This window comes from Drosophila suzukii, chromosome 2R (assembly GCF_043229965.1).
Source record: "Drosophila suzukii chromosome 2R, CBGP_Dsuzu_IsoJpt1.0, whole genome shotgun sequence".
NCBI classification, from domain to species: Eukaryota; Metazoa; Arthropoda; class Insecta; order Diptera; family Drosophilidae; genus Drosophila; species Drosophila suzukii.
In genome coordinates this window covers 11,330,299-11,352,386 of record NC_092081.1, presented here as the reverse complement: position 1 = coordinate 11,352,386, position 22,088 = coordinate 11,330,299, and positions in this window count along the sequence as shown.

Genomic DNA, 22,088 nt, shown 5'->3' with positions numbered 1-22,088 from the left:
GCGTTTTACCAGCAACGCGAAATACTTCTCCCAAGGGCGTGCTTTAGTCCGTAAATACGCAGGCTTAATGTGAATGATTTCAACGGTTCAACAAGTGAGCCAACGTTTTGTTCAGGATACTTGAAGATCTATTTTTAAAAGCCTTTTTTGGCTATATCCAGAAAATAAAGTAATAGGCGCTAGGTGGCGTATTTGTGTGGTGCGCAATCAAGGAAACAGCCAATTTGCTGCATGCGTATCTCCATCTCTCTCGCACTCCCTTTAGCTGAGTAATGGGTATCTGATAGTCTGTTAATCCTGTCTTTATGCTAGGTTTTACATAATATTTATTTAGTCTTTAAGCATTAATTACTTACTAAAATTGTATTTACTTTTAAAATATATATATATTATAATTTTCTTAAAAAATTTATACGTTTTCGTGAAATAACACTTTTACCTTATAGACTAACTTATAAACTAATTATCTTAATGTACTTTTAAGTACGCCTTTCCAACCTTCTATTAAAAATCAATGAGACTGACGCTACCAATGTTTTTCATAATGCAAATTTAAACAACCAATTGTATAAATGGTATATCGAATAATTTATCTCAATGAAAATCACCATAAATATTACAAAAACGTAGCCCGTGCCAGGAATATGGCGACCCAGACATCTCTCATAGTTTTTCCTCATACCCCATCCTATTTATCCATGGGCTTCAAGTGGTTCACAGTGCCCGCGATAAGACCGGGGATCCAGAGTCTAAAAACAAAACCAGAACCAGTTGCTGACTAAATGTTTTTGGCGTCCGTTAGTGCAAGATGTGGAAGTATAAGATGCTGAATACAAAGATGATACCACTGAGAAAAAAATATATTTGAAATATTTATAGTCATACTTACTATTTAACATAAAATCAGGAATTAAAACACAAAACTAAATATTTGAATTAGTTAAAATTATAACAACAAAGTAAAAATCCTTTTTTTTTTGATTATTTTTCTTAGTCAAGATCTAAAAATTATTTTCTCTGTAGCGGGGCACATTTTCTCAGTCGATTGCCAGGTAATGCGTCTAAAATGAACTTCAAACGGCGCCTTGAGATAAGGAACGTTTTCCCCTTTCATTCGTTCCCTCTCTTTCCATCTCCCCGGGTTCTTTAAGATATGTAAATATAGTTCATTGATGATTTTAGTTGGAAATGCGGGTATTCGATGAGATTGGTCCATCGATTGGGGGTGAGTCACCAATGGTTGAATCACTGGAATTAACGAGAAAAATGAAGAGCAGCTGCATTGCAATTAAAAGCGCCGCCCACGCCTCCTTAAAAATGCCGATCAATTGGGAAAGCGTGCTATTTTGGACCCGTGCCAAGGATACGTAGAATATAACATATAGTACCAGCACCAGCTGTTTTTCCTGCAACAATGCAGCACAAATTAGAGCCAGAGACAATGGAGGAGGAAAACTGCATTAAGGCGGTAAATTGCGGTGACCAAAAGAGGGAAATGTAGGGAAACTCGGGGAAAGGTGAAAGTGTGCCAGGGTGCGTGTGCCTTTCAGGTAAGAGTTGGTCCAAAGGATGAACACACACACACACACAAACTGCGGTTGACAATAAATTATGGGCGAAAATTTCATGCCAAATTATTGCCGACCATATGGAGGCGGAAAAGCCATTTCGTTACGCCCCCAATTTCGGTTGCTATTTAAAATTGATTTAAATTCGCCTTGGCCTTAGGCTCTGAATGGCGAAATTATTTGCTAATGGGGCCCGGGCCATAAATCTCTTTCACCTTTTCCACCTTTATTTTCTGCACATTTTTGCTGGAATTTTCCAAGCTGCAGCCAACAAGAGTTGCATACTTACGGGGCACTTTGCATGTACAGTTGTGATTTAGTGGCAATTTCCCAGTGTCAACCTTGGAAATAAGGATCTGCAAATACGCTAAATGGGTCTCATTAGAATTCCGCTGTACATTCAGGTGAAGGTGAGGTCGTTTAAGGAGTATTAAAAATAAAGTCAAGGGTCTCCTACGATATTTTCATAATATTAAGGTAATATTTAAAAAACGGCTTAGATTTTATATGGAATATTAATGCCTTATATACACTTTTATTATTAATCAGCCGAGTTTTAGAATATCATGAATAACTAAAAATATTTGCAAATAAAAACTCGAATTACACTTATATCTCAAGTGCTTACCTTTAGAATTGGACTCATTTTGTGCTTTAATCACATTCCAGTTAAGGGACCATTCAAAGAGTGCCCTCATAAATCACATATTGATTTTCCTTGGCACCACAAACAATTAAAATAAATTATTAAATGCTATTGTACTAAGCTATCCACGGTTTTCCCAGAAAAAAACGTCTCATTAGTTTAACCAAAACAATAATTTCTTTTGGTTTTTCCCCATTGGTTTTTCCCATCGCCCATGGCAACAATTGAAATTATGATTTAGGTAAGTGTTTTGATATACGGCCAGCAAACAAGTCACGAAATAAATAATATATAGAACGATTTGTTTAATAGCCGGCCAAAAGAGTCCTTCACAAAGAATACAAAAGCAAATAAAAAAGTGAAACAAAAGGAGAGAAACGAATTTCATTGATTGGCTGGACCGCACACAATGTTGAAAGGAATTTTGATTTATCAGAGGCGGCGGCCACTCGAATAGAGAAATAGAGGGAAATTAGTTAAGGAATTCCCGGCACCACACAGGTAGAAATGTTGGGATGGGGATGGGTTAGGAGGATCCAACAGGTGCCCTCGGCTGCTAATTGAGCTCCTTTATCGGCCAACACACACACACACATACTCACCTGGCAAATTAAGTTTTCAGCCACAAAGGTAAAGGTAACAAACTGTATGCAAAGGAATTCCTGGCCCCTGTCTTCCACTTTTCCCTCCTTCGAGGCCACTTCTTTTTTAATTAAGTACAACAACGCAGCAAAATTGATTTCCAGAGTTTGCTTATCGCAAAGGTAGGATCTCTAAGAGATGCGATGCCAGCGATAAGGTCTGCCCCCCACCCTACCCAGCTTAATATAGATGGTATGATATGTGTATAATCGCTTAAAGATGCTACCATTCCATGTTCTGGCGCAGGACCAAGACGATCAAAGAAGTTGCCAAGTCATTAGGATTATTAGACTGTGCTAATTGCAACTATTAATAACTTGAAAGTGAAAGAACTTACAATTCTCACTCTCACAATTAATAAGTTGAAGATATAGTTAAAGAACTGGAATTTTAAAACCAAATTAAAAAGCTCATCTTGGTAGAACTGCATAAATTAGACGAGGGAAATTTATGCTGTTCAAGTTCTGGTTACCCAAGATTTCTATCGGTCAACTCGTAGAAGAATCCACCAGACATTGATCAGAGCGATGATAGAATAAATTCCAATTAAGCTATCAAAAAACGAAGAGAAGAAGACCTAGTGAAATAGATTCAACGGTAAACGGCACTGACAATGCCAAACGAACGTATAAATTTTCCACGTTCTTATCGGATGGGAAAGTATCTAGGGTTCTCTCTCTCAACTCGTCTGATGGCCAATGTCTCTATAAAGCGATCATTAAAATTATGGCATATCAGTTGACCGACGACCAATTCCCGACATGGCCCTAATGAAATTATTAAAAATGCATTTAACTCGAAGCCCCGGCCAGAAATATTCATAATATGCATAAGGGGTCGGGGGCGAACGGGTCCGGGCCGACATAAATAACTAACCTCATGCCATCGTGGCCATCTTGGGGAGCAAACTAATTATGCATTCATTTTGTTTGCCAACAATTAAGTGGCCTGGGGGCGTGGTGCATTTTTCATTTTACTTATTAGTAGTCGGACATGCCAGGGCAGGGCCCTCGGGCAGATCCTTTACTCAGATTTTGATTAATGGCGGGCACGCACTTGATTTACCAGCCCAAAGGATCGTTAGTGCGACGAACTAGCCGCAGAATCATGACCCACTTAGGGAAGTCGCTTCGAGGAAAGCCAAGACTCGATCATATTTGGAGTAAACTATTTGGGAAAAATAATAAAGAAATATCTTGACCGCCAGGTGGGTACATTTTGCACTCGAATTTGAGGATTGAATTAAAAGTTGTTCCTAGCTTAAATACATTTTAATTAGTGTTAAAGATAAGAAAATTGTTTTTAAAATAGAATTGAATGCAAGTCAGCTACCTAAAATAAAACATTTAATATTAAGTCCTTTTCTGGTCATACAAAATATGTATAAAAGTTACTAGTACAAAGGTAATTCATTTTATAACCCTTTAAATTTATATTCATAAGTCTTTATTGTTTTTAAGTAGTTACAAAATAATTATATTACAAGGTTAATGCCTTTTGCTGTTGTATCTTTTTAATTAACCCTCTTTTGACCACAACTTTTAACTATAATTTAGAATTAGATAATAATAATAACAATAAAACGTACTATTTTCCCCAGTGTCTCCAAACTGGATTGGCAATCAAATGACCATTTATTCAAGCCACATTCGGTTGCAGTGGTGAAAGAACCACCCACGCGACAATTACTTTCTAAAAGCCAAGCGATGCCGCCTTGGAAATCAAATTTTGCACCAAATTAGGCGCCAAATCGGTTAAAATGTTAAAATTGGAAGCCAACGGCTTGCCAGTTGGCCCGATGGCTAAAATGCCACATGCTGTGTGTGTGCCCGTGGCCGCAAAAGAATTCCATTTCATGGGCGTTTTTCTAATTTCTACCAGCAGCCGACGCCGTTGAGGCATCAGAAAAAATTCCAATGAACAAAGTAATGCAGAAAACGCCTTATCCGGTCGCTTATTTTATTTTTTATACCCGTTACTCGTAGAGTAAAAGGGTATACTAGATTCGTCGGAAAGTATGTAACAGGCAGAAGGAAGCGTTTCCGACCCCACAAAGTATATATATTCTTGATCAGGATCACTAGCCGAGTCGATCTAGCCATGTCCGTCTGTCCGTCTGTCCGTCTGTCCGTCTGTCCGTCTGTCCGTCTGTCCGTCTGTCCGTCTGTCTGTCCGTCCGGATGAACGCTGAGATCTCGGAAACTATGGGAGCTAGGCTATTGAGATTTGGCGTGCAGATTCCTGAGCTTCTTACGCAGCGCAAGTTTGTTTCGGCACAGTGCCACGCCCACTCTAACGCCCACAAACCGCCCAAAACTGTGGCTCCTACAGTTTTGATGCTAGAATAAAAATTTTAACTGAAATGTATTGTTCTCATCAATACCTATCGATTGATCCAAAAAAAAGTTTGCCACGCCCACTTTAACGCCCACAAACCGCGAAAACCTGTGACGCCCACAATTTTCATGCTAGATAAAAAATTTTAACTGAAATGTATTGGTCTCGTCAATACCTATCGATTGATCCAAAAAAAATTTTCCACGCCCACTCTAACGCCCATAACGCTTAAATCTGTATACCGCCGGTAGGTGGCGCATTTTAATCTCGCTTTGCTGCTTGCATATCTCCATATAGCTGAGTAACGGGTATCTGATAGTCGAGGTACTCGACTATAGCGTTCTTCCTTGTTTTTTTTTTTCGTTATCGAAGAGGGGGAGTCTGTTGGTCAGGGGATCGGGAACTGTCAACGCCAAGAGTTCGAGTCCAAGTCCAAGTCGCAGTTGTGGTGCCCACCCATGTTGCCGCTGTCCATTGGCTTCTGCGGTGCATTCATTTGACAAACGCTGACAGCGGCGACAATGTCCCAGCAGCAACATCAGGGGCACAACAGCAACATCATCGCAGCAACAGCAACATCAGCAGCAATAGCAGCAGCAACAGCAACAGCAACATCAACCTCAACCGATTGCGGATGCAAGTAGCCATCGTTGGGGGGGCTATTGGGTATTGGTTTTTGAAGAGCCGGCAGTCGGGGGAACCTGAAGCGAACTTGATTTCTTATTTGAATATTTATTTCTGGCGGCAGGGACGTTGTCTTTGGCGTCGCCATCGATCGTGACAATCGCCAACGCAAGTGCAAAACTCTTCACTTCATGTGTCGATCTACATCGGGGGGGTCTGGATCGAGATATGGCACGCTACAGTTAGCCAATCGCCTGTTGCACTAGCAGAAATAAAGCTTGAAGAATTTTTTTTTTAATTTTTCAAGACTCTTTGAAATACGTTTTTCAAAATTGATCAATTTATTCACTAAATGTCAAACTGTTCCATACCTAACTCGAAATAGTTAAACTTTAATGCCAAAAGCGACACCTGTTGGAATTATCTAAAATCAACCACAAAGACAGTGGCGTAATCAAGGGGAGGAGTATGATTTCTTTTGGCTATAAACTACTTGTCAAGAAAAATTCTATGCAACACAATGTTCTTAAAAGTATCCTTCATCAATTTTTTTTTAGCAACCCCCTTCACCAAATCCTAACTAAGGCACTGCCTAAAAACATATTTATACCGTAGCATTTGAAATCTTCGAGTATTGGTTAAAATCAACTGCAGTATACATAGTATCTGAACATGTAATTATAATAATTTTACTTTAACCAAAAACCAATATATCTTTTGTATGCTAATATAAATCTCATTCCGTTCGGAAATGAAAATCTTGAACCTTGATGAACACAGTATTGAAGTATGTTATAAAAGTCTCTTATATAAGACACATATTTTTTTCAAAGCACTTTTTTCCAGTGCACTTGGCCTGCCTATCATAGACGATTAAAATTGACGTTAGTGGAGTTGTGAACGCGTCGCTGCTTACACATCAGCCCCTGAAACCCCCCTGAAACCCCCTGAAACCCCCCAGAGACCCCCGCCACCCCACGTCAACACTTTCTTTGGCTAAACGTTTTCATTATTTATGAATTGATCAATTTGTTGATGCCGCTGCTGTTTGGCCCTGCAACTACGACTATCATCAGCGACCATCAAGTTGCATCGTTTGGTTTGTTTGTTGTGGCCATTAGCGTCACTTGATCGGGTCTATAGGCCCCCCGAATACCCCCTCCCCCTGTGCCCAAACTCGACTTAATTTATTTCAAATTGTTGCGGCGCGTCATCAACTGCAAAATTATTTACCCAACTAATTTATGCAGATTTTTTTAAAACGTTTCAAATTAGTCGCAGAGTGGAGGAGTGGAAAAGGGGGATGCCATAGGGTCAGGGGGGTCAGGGAGGGATAGGATGGGACTGATCAATGAAATCGGTTGATAATTGTCATTGGCTGGAGGTTAAGTGAGGATTGAGTATCGATATAGCAATGGCAAGTACTATACTTATAATTACCTATAATAACAAAAGTAAATTCTTTTTATCATGTCAGAACTTTTCATTTAAAAACAAGGAAGAACGCTATAGTCGAGTACCTCGACTATCAGATACCCGTTACTCAGCTAAATGGAGATATGCAAGCAGCAAAGCGAGATTAAAATGCGCCACCTACCGGCGGTATACAGATTTAAGCGTTATGGGCGTTAGAGTGGGCGTGGCAAATTTTTTTTTTGGACCAATCGATAGGTATTGTCGAGACCAATACATTTCAGTTAAAATTTTTTATCTAGCATAACAATTTTGGGCGTCACAGGTTTTCGCGGTTTGTGGGAGTTAGAGTGGGCGTGGCAAATTTCTTTTTGGATCAATCGATAGGTATTGACGAGACCAATACATTTCAGTTAAAATTTTTTATCTAGCATGAAAATTGTGGGCGTCACAGGTTTTCGCGGTTTGTAGGCGTTAAAGTGGGCGTGGCAAACTTTTTTTTGGATCAATCGATAGGTATTGATGAGAACAATACATTTCAGCTAAAATTTTTATTCTAGTATCAAAACTGTAGGAGCCACAGTTTTGGGCGGTTTGTGGGCGTTAGAGTGGGCGTGGCACTGTGCTGAAACAAACTTGCGCTGCGTAAGAAGCTCAGGAATCTGCACGCCAAATCTCAATAGCCTAGCTCCCATAGTTTCCGAGATCTCAGCGTTCATCCGGACGGACAGACAGACGGACAGACGGACAGACGGACAGACGGACAGACGGACATGGCTAGATCGACTCGGCTAGTGATCCTGATCAAGAATATATATACTTTATGGGGTCGGAAACGCTTCCTTCTGCCTGTTACATACTTTCCGACGAATCTAGTATACCCTTTTACTCTACGAGTAACGGGTATAATAATGATAATATAACTTACTTAAAACATTGGAATAATGCCTGAGCATGACACTATTATAGATCCATATAAATTTTAGTTTTGCAAAACTAAGATATTTAATGATATAGCAGGACCTCTGCTGAACTGAATGTTTTCAGGAATAAACCGATTGCATGGCATGTCCCACATTCACTATCTGAATCAGCGACAATTTGAATTTAAGGATAAATGTGCTCAAGGCTGTCCATTTGCCATAAACGAATGTACACGACATATATCATTGACACACATCTGACAATGGGCCTGACACTTATTTGCTTTTGTGGCCTTTTGTTTTTGTTTATGGACACGCGATGCAGGTGCGGCAATTAAAACTCAGATCCATGCCATGTGGGAGCCCTTGACAGAACCGACTCTACCCAAAACCCCAAGTCGCACTGAGAGCCAAGAGCTAATGAATCGAGTCAACTATTTGAGCAGTCAATTAGCACACAGATGTTAATTTAGGACAGTCCAAACTTTGGCCCCTCATGGGTGTGCGTTGGCCGCTCGGAATGCGAACACCGATCGTCATAAATACGGGACAACTTCCCTAAACCGATGTGCCATCTGCTTAATACTAACGTTGAGCTACGAAGAAACACTCTAATAAATTGTAACCTGAATGTCCTTAACAACATTATCAACATTATGTAGAATTTTTAGATCAATTTGAGATCCTAACAACAGAATCAAAAAGAATTTGGAATTGCAAATATTTTTAAATGTTTAACTATGAGTGTAAAGCAAATGGTGTTGTAATAGATACTTTTGTAATGTAGAGTTCAAAATAATGTTTAAATACTATTTGGTCCATTAAAATAAGTATCTACTAAGTAAAAGTTTTTTAAAAAACACATTTTAGAGTACATACACTTTCGAAATTAAAATGTCTTGGTTTAATAAATTTGTTCCGCCAATTAATGATCCTAGTTATTCTAAAAAACCGTTTGGTCTTTTTATACAATCTTCTGTCATAATACAATTAGGTTTATACGGAATTTATTTCAAAACACTTGACAACTAATTACCTTATAGGTAATTCTAAAAAAAAATTATCTGGTCTATTTATACAATCCGCTATCATAATACAACAATGTTTATACGGAATTTTTTAAAAAATACTAGACAACCAATTCCCTTATAAAAAGGTTTCACTGTGATATACTGAGCGGCCAGTTAGTCGTTGACTTCTTCTAAATATTGGTGTCACTCGGGTGGACAGGAAGGCCACGAGACTTCCTCACAGCCGGATTGTCGGAAATACAGGCATATATAGCCGCATTTCGAGGATTGCAACTGGCCCCGGGGCAACTCCCCGCGTTTGGGTTTTATTTTCTTTGGCCGTGTATTCATTTCCAAGCACGTTGCGGTCAGGGTTGAGTTCCTGTCCTGCCTCGTTTCGTCCTCGTCCTGGCTGATTTCAATTGAAAAACCGCAACTGCTGCAGGGCGATCCTTTGTTGCCCTTAACCGGAAGCCAAGTCCATGTCCAATGTCCTGTTCTCCGTCGGCGGGCTTTTATTTAACATGACGCAACAGAATGGACGGGAGAAAGGCCACAAATGTCCTGTCGACGTCTGCCACCAAGTCACCCCTCTCCATCACCTTTCACCTTTTTTTGGCCGCTGGCGAAATTCTGGGACAGCATTCGTCCCCATGACTCTGCGTTTTTCCATTCCTTCCCCTTTGTGACATTTTGCATGAAGATTTCTGCCTCATTAGGGGCTTGACGTTGCCTTAAACTCAAAGGAAATGAAGCGGCAGAAAAGTACATATTAACCAAAAATGTATACAATCGAAGCGGAAGGAAATTGGCAATTTAAGAAGCGATTGGGTCTGAATCATACTTTCTAAAAGGCTTATCCAAATTTTTACAGCCCCCTAGCGACCAAATCGAAGAAGAAGGGATCATAAAGATTTGGGGGCTTTAGGAAATTAGCCCAGAATCAAAAATAGATTTTACAAACGAAGGAAGGAAATTAGTATCATAAAGATGTCTGCTACAGAAATAATGAGTAGCACACGAATATTATAAAACAGGCAACAACACTTATGGAAATACTCTTAGGAAAAGTGCAAATAAATTTAACGAAGTTTAATTATCACTTTTAAGAACGTATTTATGTTTAACTATCATGAATCACACTTTATTTAAGAATTTTGGCTAAATGTTAATATCACACTTCGATCAATGTCAAGTCACATCCGTTCTTACGCATCTGAAAATTCCAATAAATCGAATCTATGTACTTCCCGGTGCTATCTAACATTCCTCAATAAATTCCATCAGATCCTTATCATTCTGGGAAAAGGAGAGTACGGTAATAAAAACATATTACAAAGCCCAAGCTAATCAGTCAAAAGGCCTACAACCTTTTTGGAATTTTCTTTCTGCGGCAACATATTTGTGACTTATTTTTGGGACATAGCTTATCGCAGGAGGTATTTCGCATTCGGTCAAGGGAGATTACGTGGAATGTTAAAGGAAATTACCCACCGACAAGTACTGATGATCTGTGATCAGTGATCACGCTTCGAGTGCGGATGTTTACACTTTGTTTCTGGTTATCGTCGCGAGAAGAACTTACGCGCCCCATACCAATACCTCTCCGATATTTCGCACTTGGCACAACCAATTATCGGCGGCGATAACCAGAAGTTGGTAGCCACTAGAGAACCGTGACCTACTACAAAAGCCCCGGCAATCGGAGGCGTATGGTGCAATTGGTCAAAAGCGGTCCGTTTGTGGCATTTACCAGGGGCATTAAAAGCCAACAATCGGCGGAGGTCCCATTTAAGCCCCCTTCGCTGGGCGTAAACAACCTGTAAGCCTCCGCGCAGGTTTACATATCGAAGTGCATACCTATAGTATATCATATATCGAGTGAGAGAGGGAAAGCCGGCACGATCTCAAGGCATGCCAGCGGACTCGAGGTTGTCAACTAGGTATTACAGCCGGGTCTTAGGAATTCTCCAAAACAAAATAAACCCCAAATAAGATAAAAGTTCGGCTCGTTTTGTTTCCCCGGGCAAGTCGAAAAAATATTATTTATCACGCGCGTAGTACTAGCACTTGTGTAACAAATATTATGTTCAAAAATATTTTTAAAAAACCGTGTAATATCTAAAATATTAATATTGACTTAATGTTAATTACATTCTTTTTCTTATCCCTCCTATTAAAATAAAGCTTAAAATGCTCATGTTTGCTTTCCGTTTGTTTACAATTATACGCAACACATTTAATGGGTGTCTTGGTTCAGTTTTATAGCAGTATTTATTTAAAAAACCGTATAAAACCTAAAATATTTATTTTAACTTAATGTAAAATACATAAGCTCTCTTATCCTCTTATCCCTCCCATAAAAAGCCCTTTAAATAATCACGTTTGCGTTCCGTTTGTTTATAATTATACGCAACACATTTTATGGGTGTCTTGGTTCAATTTTATAGCATTCGTTATACCACTAATTGTGCTTATTGTTGTATCATCAGTCACGTTTAAGTTGAATGAGACTCGACCAAGTTACGCGATATTCTAAGCATAACACATTTTTGCAGTCAAAACTCGGAAATCCCATGGTTTATGGATCTCTCGGTGGTAATTGCAGAATGCCGGCCAAATTAGCCTCGATTCCCTCACCTAAATGGCCTTGGGCAATCGCTTTGGTCAAGAGGAATGTGGTAACTTTTCCACTTAGAATTTTATTGATCAAGAGCATACCTATTGGTAACAAGATTTGGAGAAGGATCTGATAATTTTTCCATTGTATGGCGCTAGACGAAACTAGAGTGGCTAATTGGTTTTATTAGCGCGTGCTGGTGACATCACTTTCTACAACCTCTTGGGCGGTCATTAAGTCGCAATTCGGCCAAAATAAATACCTTCGTCTGACTATCAATTATCGATTGGAAATACGGGTTTATTGCCATTAAGGGGGGGCTCGTTACGCTAACAGAACTTGTCCACTTTATTGGCCTAAAGGCCTCCTCGCGGCCGGCTTTACTATTTTGTTTTTGGTTTATCGTCGCCGAATCGTAAATACTTTTACCATTAGCTGTTGTTTGTTTATAGAGGAGCCCAATCAAATCGAAAGGCTCTCCTGTTGCCGTGGTCAACACCCTGGACTCCAGATTGGATTTTGTGGTGCTAGGTCAAGGCCAAGATATCGCATATCCAGATATGTGTTTGCAAATGCGTTTGTCAACGTTACTCGGCACTTTTGATAGCTCGTAAATTCTTAACAATTGCTCACCCAATATTTGGGTCAGGTGCATAAAGAAAATGATCACAATAATGCTTATCAAAGCCAATAGATTTCAAATCGGAATTCCCCTTATTAGGAAACAATGCTTAAAGCGTTTCTTCAATCAGCTAGCTTAAAAAATATATGTAAGAAAATATCACCTAAGTGTTAATTATTAATTATATCATTTAAGTATGGCAATTTATATGTGTGATCTATTTAATTGCATTAATAAACTACGTAGTTCAAATATCTTTTGAAGTGGGGAATCCCTTTTTATTGTTATGCTTGAATGCACTTGATAAAGTCCAAGTTCCAATTCAAATATAAAAGTTCCATGAGAGGGCTTCCGCAATTGCGTGTTAAATTCGTTCCTAATCACAAATTCCATTTAGCCCTGACCATAGCAATTTCTTTCCGAGAATTAGCACACTATAAATAGAGTTATCACTTGAGGTGAGTCAAAAAGCACATAAGATCATAGGTGCGTCCGTGTAAATTGTATTACTATTGATCATAAGGCGGGGGTCTAACAGGAATGTGAACTAAACACTATAGATAGTGGAGAACCGGTTAAAACTGGCTAGTTTGGCTAATTGCTGTCTTATCGATGTACTAAGAGCTTAACAATACCAAATTGTCCACTAAGTTGGTTTAGTGCCCGGCGGCAATAACACTCGAGTTGGGTTCACCTGGAGAGGTATGTTCCGTTTGCCAGGGATTATGTCTTTATGAGGGCACATCCCGCTCCAACGAATTTTACAACCCGGACAAATCAATCTTCCGACCTTGGCGCTAGCCACAATTTTCCGCAATTACAGCCAATAGATCAAACCAGTCAACGAAAAACGGAAGTCGGAGGCAGCTGTTAATTGCCTGTAGTCTATAAAAATCAGTCTATCAATGGTCATATAAATCACTCGAATTATATGGCATCGATCCTTTGATATTCGACCGACTGCCGGCCAAAGGCACACGATGATCTTGGTCCTGGGCAAGGACATCAATGAAATTAAGTTTTACCAGGAAAAATTACATACCTATTACCCGGTGGGTTATTTACCTGGACAACAGCAGTTGCAAAATGCCGAAGGCCTCAATTATGCACGGCCCGTCACATAAATTGTCAATTCGTTGGACATTTGGGCCAAGTTGGAATCTGGCTTCTACCTGGTTTGTTCCCGTTATCGCCTCAACCCACGTCGACCCCTGTCGCTGCCTTTGTTCAGCTCTTTTCTTCTCGACTTTTTGCAACAGTTTTCTGGACTAACTACTGAGCACCGATAGGTGTGTACTATCTGGGGGCAGAAGTGTTTTATCTGGCACTTTACTTTTTTACGTGTAATTGGCCACGCTGATAAGGGATTCGGGATTGGGTTCGGTTAAATCTTGGGTGGCATGTGACCAAAACGTTACATTTAAGTCCACGTTCAACTGTGAATATGCGAAAACATTTAAGAAACAAATTAAAAATGGTTTCTATTTATACAATATTTTTTGAAATAAATATTAAACAAATATTATGTGTCCTGAGCCAACAAATGTAACATTTAAGTTAAAAAGGCTGGAAATAATTGATACATAGACTTCTATAAAGTAAATGAAAAAGATATGATCGTTGAAGAATATCTACTAAAGGTATTTACTCATCATATTGATTATTTAATGAAATATTGTATTATATTATTTAAGATGATCTCTTCTAAAACCCCCTCCCCTTACAAAAAGCCCCATTAAGTCTCATTAGATCGCAGATCAACGAATCACAGCTTACAAATCATCAAAATCATGTCGAACACTTAAAGCCCATGACAACAACAGAAATGCATTTGGAAAATTAACATTTTCAAGTGTGTAGCCACAAAAAAAAAAAAATGCCGAAAAAATTCTGGTTAACGAACTTTTACTACTTTCTAACTGGATCGCGGGAAAACAAAGTCCGCTCAGCAGTTGGTCGTGGGTGAGTCAAGGTTTATGCTAATTTCGTGCATTTCCCAACCATAATTTACGGCTACATAATTTAGATACTTTATGTGGGGGGAAATAGTCGGCGAATTCCGAAAGGGCTGGGCGACAGGCTGACAGGAGGCGACAAAACATTTTGACATTTTCCCAGACTTTGGCTCCTCCTCACATGAGCTCATTTTTATTGGAAAAGTCATAAAAATTTTAAATAATATTGGCGCGAGAAATTATTTAAAAATATTCTTTGCTTATTCAAATGCGCCGGTCCCCTGATTGACTGCCATGAAGTCATCAGCATCGACGGCATCATGATCACGATCATCAAATTGATCGGCCCAATCAAGTTCTCAGGCGGGGCGGCGAACAACAAAACCCCGATCGATTGGATCTCGAACCCGTGACACACAGTCGAGTGCCGGGGACAAGTTTTTGAAGTTTGTTTCGGGTTATTGTTCGAGGGCGTCAATAGAACGGAATATTGACACCTCAGGTGGGACGGGAAGAAGGGGGCTGAGAATATCATTTTCGAAATGCTCTCAGTTCACTGGCTGATCAGGGAAGGAGCGGTTTTATGGTATATTTGCTGATGTAATTATCAATTCATATTCAAAACGTCTTAATTATACTACAAATGATATCAGAATGCATTAAAAATGGCTTAGTTCAGTTAAACTGGTATGTTTTAATTATATCAAAGAATTATAACTCCCCAAAATAGTTTTATTTTGCTAACTTATGACGTTAGCCATCAGTAAAAGTTAGATAATTTGCTGATGTAATTATCAATTCATATTCAAAACGGCTTAATTATACTACAAATGATATCAGAATGCATTAAAAATGGCTTAGTTCAGTTAAACTGGTATGTTTTAATTATATCAAAGAATTATAACTTCCCAAAATAGTTTTATTTTGCTAACCTATGACGTTAGCCATCAGTAAAAGTTAGGTAATTTGCTGATGTAATTATCAATTCATATTCAAAACGGCTTAATTATACTACAAATGATATCAGAATGCATTAAAAATGGCTTAGTTCAGATAAACTGGTAGGTTTAAATTATTTTAAGGCATTATAATTTCCCAAAATAGTTTAATTTTGCTAGCTTATGACGTTAGCCATCAGTAAAAGTTAAGTAATTTAATAATTATCAAAATGGGAGTTTTTAAGAATTTTTTTTTTTTTTTTTTATTATTATTATAATTTATTGTTTTAGGCTTCCTAACGCTACAAGTTTTAAAACTTATAAATTACAGCGCTAGTCACAACTGGTAAACATATTTAAATTTGGACAAAATTGGTTCTTAAATCTAATGACATACATTGTTACATTTATTGTTGAACATTTAGATAAATAGAAATGAAGTTAAATCGAAATTAAAAAACTAAGGAAAAGGTTTTGGGGATAAGTCGCAATGTTAAAATAGGATAATATACCTTATAGTAGACTAGAACTGCTATTTTTTAGGTGTGAGAGAAGTTTTGTCTTAAATAGTGTTGCGCTCCTAGTTTCTTTTATGTAGTTGGGAAGCTCGTTCCACGTTCTAATCGCATTTATAAAAAATTGTCTATTTGAAAGCAGAAACCTGTGTCGGATGCAGATAATATTCTTTGTTCTTGTAGATCTGGAGAATTGTAATTTTTCAAATAAGTACGATGGCTCCCTGGTGTATATAACTTTGTGTAAAAAGATTATTGTTCTACTTTTCATATAATCTGCCAAGCTTATATCAAATATCTTCTAAGAAAACTGAGTTACATGGTCAGATCTATGCAAATTAAATATAAAACGCGCAATACTGTTGTATGCTATTTTCAGCTTATGTTGACTTGCTACATCACAATTTGCATAGATCTCTAGACCATAAAAGAGTGTGGGTATTATACAAGACTTGGCAATTAGAAGACGCACACTAACAGGTAAGGAACATTTAACTAGTGACAAGGATCTTATTAGTCCGTATGTTTTGCCTACAGCTTTGTTTACGTGGTCATTCCAGTTCAAGGTTCTGTTAAATGTTATACCCAAATTATTGGTGGTTTCCACGTACTCAATTGGTGTTTTGTTAATCATCAAGGGGAACAGTTCAATATTGCATAATTTCTTCTTAAAAATGATTAAGCACTTTGATTTCAATGGATTGATGGCTAGACCGTTGTTCATTAGAACTTTCAAAGAATCATTTAAAACTTTACTTTCAACCAATTTGTGTTTTTAAATATGTCAATTGCATCAAGTTTTGTACCTAAGTATAAAGTTTTATTTTTATTTTTTTTATTTTTATTTTAATTTTAAGTTTTCTTTATGACAAAAATCTATATTAAATAGATATACGGATAATAGCTTCATTTGTAAAGGCTCCAGAAAAAGTTATAGTTTCATGGAATTATGCATTTTAGACCAAGAGTACAATATATCTAACATAAATCAAACTTAAGCACTTTCTACTCCATATATACCAAACCGATCCAAGATAATCTTATTTTACTCCACTCAGCACGCAATATGGCTTGGCTGATTGTTTCTGAAGCCTCCACAGAGATTAAACTGGATTTCCGTTTTGGCAAGCCGAACAAAATATTGTTCATAACACTCTTACCTCCAAAAAATAAAGGCAGCAACACTCCCTAACGGTTTACCAGGCAGCATATAACTCAAACTGAAAGCTTTTTACTTTATCTGATTAGGGGGCGAATAAATCAAAATGCCTCACACCTACTCTACCCAAAATGTTACCTATGGCCGAAGCCTCTAAGCCGACTCGACCCAATCAAAAACGCATTAAAACCAAAGGGCCGACAAATAAACAACAACAATTTGTCAAAGTGGCAACAACAATCAACGCCATTTAATTAGATGCCATTGATTAGGAGCGAAGGGAATGCGCATCTTCGAATGCATTTTTGTAATTTTTCTCTGCGGCTTTTCCCCGCTCATTTCCTACCACTTGAAAACTCGTCGAGCTTGACAAATTTGACAGGCCTGATTGAAAATGAAAAGTTGGACACAAAAAAGGTGTTCGACAAAAGAAAGAGGCCCCTGCGAAGAATCATTAAAAGCCGAAGCTTTTCGGCCAACAAAAGATGGCCGGGTCGGGAGTTTCGGGCATTTGAAAGTCTGGCAGTTGGAAAGCAAATGTCAAGTAGTTGGCACTTTCAAAAAATAAAATCAAATACAAATATCTATGCGAGGTCTAGACTTTTCCCATCGCCCATTCGATCGGCCTGCTGCAATGGGTGAGAATTTATGTAGATTTTTTCGCTGCCACCTGGGCTATTTGTCAAATAGTTAAGTCTTTAGTCCATGAGGGATTGACAGGCGGGCTAACTATCTAGCCGGCTAGCCTCCGTTTCAATTTGGCTTCCACCTTGCCTTGGCTGCAAAAAGCCCGACTCAAAGCGAGACTCTGTGATATTGTGTGAATATTTTATGTCTGTGACGTGGCTGCCACGTAAACAAGCCGCTTAGTTTCGCAGTTTCTGCAATTGCAGCCACCTTTTTCCAGGTGGTGGCAAATATTTGAAATATTTTGGCTAAGTACAGGCAAATTGCCAATCCAAGGAGTGTATTTTCGCGAACTAAAATATAAAATACGATAGGCCCAGGCAAAATAATTCACAAAACAGGATTAAGTGTTTGCAAACTAGAGTACAACTTAATCTAGGTTAACCATTATTCATAAAAAAAATATAACTATCCACACAATAAATATTTTAATTTGATTTATCTATTAACCAAGTACTATACCACTATCATTAAACATTTCCTTAGTAGTGTGAAATATCTCCCTTCAACACTGTACCTTTTACATAAGTCCCACTTAACTTGATCTGTTCAAGTAGAACCCATTTAAAATTGAAAAAAACTGGGCCATTAAAATATTTAAAGACTTTAACCTACTTTTAACGGGGCGTTAAATACCTAAACGAATAAGAGAAAAAACGAAAAGTAATAGAAAATAGAAAATAGAAAAGAAAAAGGAAAAAGGAAAAAACCGAAAACTTGTCTTAGAACACAATGAGCTACTGACGAGCTGAACAGTTATGATTGTTTGCACAAGGCACATACTAAGTGGACTGCCGGCGGAAACTGGCTTGGCAAAAGGTGCCAAAACCCAAGTACTGCCAACTGCCAACTACCAACTGCAATGAGGAAGGTCAGTGTGCGGTTAATTACCGAACCGAACTGAGCCCAAAACCGAAAACAAATGGCACCGCGAAACATCCGCGATCTGTCATTGCATTTGCTAAAGATTCTGGAATAAAACCAAAAAAATATTATTATTAAAAATTTTGGAATATTCATAGGTCTACATTTGCTCAAATCAATATTTTTTCTATCCAAGGAGGAACAAAAATCCCATTAACCATTCATACATCATACATCAATATATATTTTTATTATATTCCGAATTATAATATATGTATTATAATACTTTTCCAAGTATTTGCATTTGTATTAGTATAGAAAAAGGGTTACCCATATTTTTGATGTTATCAGTCATTTTTAAAAACGTGTTTCCAAACTTTTCATTCTCATAAACACATGATTTTACAAAGAAGAAATTATTCTAAGTCTATAAGTCTTCTATAAAATCTAAGCCTAACATCTAAGTGTTCTACAATTAATAAACAGGTGCGATTCGTCACTATGTGGACTGACGGTGCGATTCGTCACTACGTGGACTGCCATTCACAGTGGATTCAATTAATTTTTCAAACAATCGTCAGGATAAATCTTCAGATATTACATATTTCATGGACTGAAAAAGGTTTCATGGGATTTAAAAGTACACATTTTAAAATTTTTAGATAAATTATATTTTAAGACCTTACAATGTAAAATATTATAAACAACCTACAGTTTTTCTTTCAGTGCCCTGCTGATTCTAAGCCCCAGTCGAAGTTGAAGGCGACGTCGAAGTTAAAGTTAATGCCGAGGTGGGAGCAACAGTTAGCATTCCGTCAGTGCAAGTGGCACAGCCACAGATGTCCGAGTGTCTGGGCTAACTGTTTACCGGCGTTTTTTACGACGGTCAAGTACGGTTGATGAGGGGGTGTTTGGGGGGCGTTGGGGGCGGGGATGTGCGAGGGCGTGGCCAAACATTGACAAATCATCTTGACACCTTCAGACTGTCATAAAAATGGGTTACGAACATGATTTGCAATGCAATAAACTTAATTGAGTGCGCGTCAGATTTTAATTTTAACCCGTACCCCCGAACCGAAACCGGTTCGTACCCCCCCTTATAGCAATCATTGGAATTCCCACCCATCGGATCGTATATAGAATGCACAGAAAATGTCTACAACCGTATATCGGAATAAGCCAAAAAGAACGAGCTGGTTCTAAGGCGCAAAGTCGTAAAACGTTTTTGATGCCGTCACAGTCCCCTTTTCGATATTCGCCTTAACGATGCCATTAAAATCTCCGACATTGTTGTCGATATATAGAAGACAGATTCGTTTTTTGGGATTTAGTTATTGTATTATAAAAAATCGTGTTAAAATTTCGTCGCCGTTTAAATGGCGCCAAATTGTTAATAAGCGTCGCGTATTTCTTTTGGTCATCATTAACGCGGTTTTTGTGACTTTAGTGGTTTGCTATAAATATCAATATAATGGCCATAAATCGAAATTGATTTTATGATCCCAGTGCTTACGTATATGGCATATATATGAGCTTTTGTCATCTGAAACAAAGGGGACGATTTATCAAAGACCTTCCACAATGATTTATGTATGAGCTTTAAAAAAAATGTGTTTACCTTAAACAGAAATATTAAACAAATTTTAAGATAAAAAAAGAAATATTATTTTCTTCCTTAATACACCCGTTAATATCATCATTTTTTTACCTCACCCCCATCATCTTGTAAATCAACAAGATATCGCTAGTTATTTTCTCATTTCTCAATCAGCTGCCGTGAACGCAACTTTTCCTTTATGCAAATTTATTTAATTTGCAACAATTAAATTAAGATGCAAACTAATCTCACGTAATTGCCGCCTGTCGTCAAAGTTGGCTTAATACCCGCTTAAGCTGCACTTGAAAAATGGTTAAAAAATCAACATGAATATGAATGTCTCTGAAAGTGGGAATAGGGTATAGAGCCGCTGAGACTGCTCAGGCATTTCCGTCACTTAAGCCAAGGCTTAAAATGTTTCTTCATTAGAATAAGTGTCATAAAAATAAACGCATAAAAACATCTCACCGATACCCGGCCATAAGCGGATCTAATCATTTTCCCATAAACAGCCGGCGATGCTCAACTAAAATCTGCTTAAATTTCACCTGACACGCTAATTTGGCTAATAAACATTCGACAACAAAAAGTTGAGCTGAGAAAAAATGTAACCACAAAATTCAAATGAAATTTCCAAGGCGCCAAGCCGAAAATCAACACAAAAATGTTTATACAAGAAAGTAATAAATTTATATACAATGCATAGAAATATATATATACCGACATTCCCAACCGACTTTGTTCACGTTGTTCTTGCACTTGGGTTTGGGTAATAAATTTAACTCAAAACCAGTGAGCTATTTGCTGTTGAGTTATTTTGACGCCAAACCGAGACGTATTCTAATGCAAATTTCGAATTTTATTTGTTTGGGTTTTTGATATTTCCCACTTCCTTCCCCTCCATCCAAAAAAAAAACCTGCTCATCCACCCAGGGAAGGTGTAATATTTAAGTGCCGGACTAAGCGTTAAACTTATGCGATGGGTGGGACTAGTCAGTTTTTTTAAGATTCTAAAAACAAATTATGGAAAAACGTGTTGCGTGAATAATAACTTACGAAAAAGTTCCGTGATAAATGTAAATAAAGGAATTGTTTCGTAAGCGAAACAGTTTTTTAGTAGTTAGGCAATGTTAATATTACCAAATATTGACTATAAAAAGTACCAAGAAATTGTTTAAAATTGTTTTGAAATTGTTTTCATTTTTAGGTAAGTCAAACCAAAGTAATTAGTACCAAAACTCTACAAATTTAATTATGGAACATTGTATATATCTAAGATATTTTGATTCAATAATAAGTATTCCAAATAAATTCTCTTAAAGTATGAAAATTTCTCCTGAATTTAAAAGCAGATCAAGGCACTCCTGATTATTTCAGATTAAATTCCAAAAATGTCTTGTTTTAAAAAGGAAGATTCTCGTTTCTGATCACTGTCCTTGGCTCAAAAACCCATATAACCAATGTCAAATTCGCCCGCTAATAAACCAAAGATTCTATCATCAAGTCTACACAGAAACCCAAGCCGTGAGAGCATCTCGATAGCCTCGCAAACAGATAGCAGAGCGCTTTACAAAAGTGGCAAGTGCTTTGCGTATTTTAATTTATTGCTTAACAAATTTATTTTTTGTTAAACAAATTTATAAATTATTGCTGCGAGAGTATAATAAAATTTCATTAGCGGCATTTGCCGACTCCAAATATGTGAATATCGGTCTAAGGCGTTGGCGTGGCGTTTTTCGTTTCGTTTCGAGCTCTTTTGAGTTTTTTTTAATCATTTTTTACTAAATTTTCGCTTAGGGGCGCGATCAAAGACACGCGGCGCCAGTTGGCCAAGAGAGATCTTTGTTTTGGCCAGAGTTGTCGGTGGGGACAGAGATTGGCTGGCTGGACACTTCAAGCGCAGGTTGCTTGATAAATCCCATGTGGGGCCTGAAAAGCTAGCCGAATTTGCATGTGTCGCTGCGACAC